Source organism: Apteryx rowi, unplaced genomic scaffold, assembly GCF_003343035.1.
Source record: "Apteryx rowi isolate R43461 unplaced genomic scaffold, aptRow1 scaffold_379, whole genome shotgun sequence".
NCBI classification, from domain to species: Eukaryota; Metazoa; Chordata; class Aves; order Apterygiformes; family Apterygidae; genus Apteryx; species Apteryx rowi.
The window spans coordinates 416,108-417,593 of record NW_020450296.1 but is presented as its reverse complement, the minus strand read 5'-3'; the positions used below and the strand labels follow the sequence as shown (position 1 = coordinate 417,593).

The window sequence follows — 1,486 nt, the reverse complement described above, 5'->3', positions numbered from 1 at the left end:
GCCGGCACAGCGCGGGCCCAGGTGTCCCGGGCTGGGGGGGGGGCTTGGAGGGGAGAGGAGGGGGCCCAGGCGTCCGAGCCCCCCCGGAACTCACCGCCGCCGCCCGCCGCTCTGCCTCCCGTCTCCGAACTCTCTGGAAGCCGGGACACGCCCCCCGCCGACCCCATTGGCTGGAGCCCACCCTGCGGGACACGCCCCCCTCCGCGGCCAGCGCCGCGCCCATCGGCGCCGGCCACGCCCCTCAAAGCCACGCCCACCCCGCACCTCCCATTGGCTCCCGGCCTTTCCGGAGAAGGCTTGCGAGGCGGGGGAGCTGGCGGCCTCCCGATTGGYCGCGGAGGGAAGGACGCCCCGCCTCCCGGCCGACGCCTCCCCTCCCATTGGCCAGGCTCGGCGGCCAATCGGGTGAAAAGGTGGGAATCGGCCGCGCCGCGGTTTGCCTGCAGGGGGCGCCGTGGTGCGGGCGGCGGCGGCTCCGACGCGGCCCGGAGGGGGCGCGGCCGCGGCACGTGCGCTGAGTTGCCCGGCCTCAGCTGCGAGTCCGGGGAGCGGCGCCGGGCCTTGGCGGCCCCCTCGGTCGGGTTAAAGCGGCTCCGCGGGGGGGGGTGGCAGCCGGATCCTGTTAGTGCTGCCTTGGGCTTCCTCTGACCTGTTGTGGTGGAGAGCTGGGAAAAGGGACTGTGAGGCGAGTAGGCAATGCGGGTAAGGGGAAACTGAGGCACGGGAGGAGTAGATCCCTCCTGGAGCCAGTACTCAGTCAGGCTTATTGGGGTGAGAGGTGCTTTCTGCTCCTGGTGACTTTGTGCCCTGCTTGGGCTCCTGGGGGAGCGGGGCTGCCCCCAAGCCGGGAGCAGGGGGTGCTCCCTGCAAGGGACAGCAGCCAGGAAACAATCCCTGGGGCTGGTGAGGAGGAGGAGGGCATCGGAAAGGAGGGAAGGCAGCAAGGTGGCAGGCTGCCAGGGCGCTCCCGGGTTACAGCAGGATTGGGGCTGTGCGGGCGAGGGGACAGTGGATGTGCTCCCATCTTGCTGCCGGTGACCCCGTTGCAGCGCCCGCGGGGCAGCTGGCTGTGCTGCGAGAGCTGTCTCCGGTGTCGGCCTCCAAAATTGCTGGCCATGTTTGGAAAAGCTGCCGGGTCTGGAGCTGGATGCTCTCCGGTTCCCGCAGGGCCGTCCTGGCCCCGCAGCGCTGTGCCCCTGGGTCTCCCCACGCCCCGGCCCAGGGGGCAATTCGAGGAGGGTCAAAGGCGCCGCCGCTGCCTTCGGCTCTCCCCGGAGGCCGTAAATCTCCCCTCGCCCCTCCGCCGTGAAACCCAACCCTGCCGGGCAGTTGTCGCCCAACTGGGGTTTCAGCGACCCCCTTCCCACCTGCCCAGGGACTCGGGGGGGGGGGGGTTGCACCAAATTCCTGCGAGATGCTGGGGCTGCTCCCCCTCTGTCAGCTGCTCGCGTGGCCCCGTCCCAAATACCGTGACGTTTGCCCTGTG

The 1,486-nt window shown here is 71.0% G+C and overlaps 1 protein-coding gene across 1 annotated transcript in view; it reads right to left on the bottom strand.

Annotated features, from left to right (window-relative positions):
• Nucleotides 1-159, bottom strand: part of LOC112970002 (dnaJ homolog subfamily A member 1-like) — a 6,370-nt gene extending 6,211 nt beyond the window's left edge. The window contains exon 1 of the mRNA XM_026073874.1: nt 95-159. The gene's annotated coding sequence lies outside the window, so the exon portion shown is untranslated. The remainder of the gene's footprint in view (nt 1-94) is intronic.
• Between the last annotated feature and the right edge of the window lie 1,327 nt (nt 160-1,486).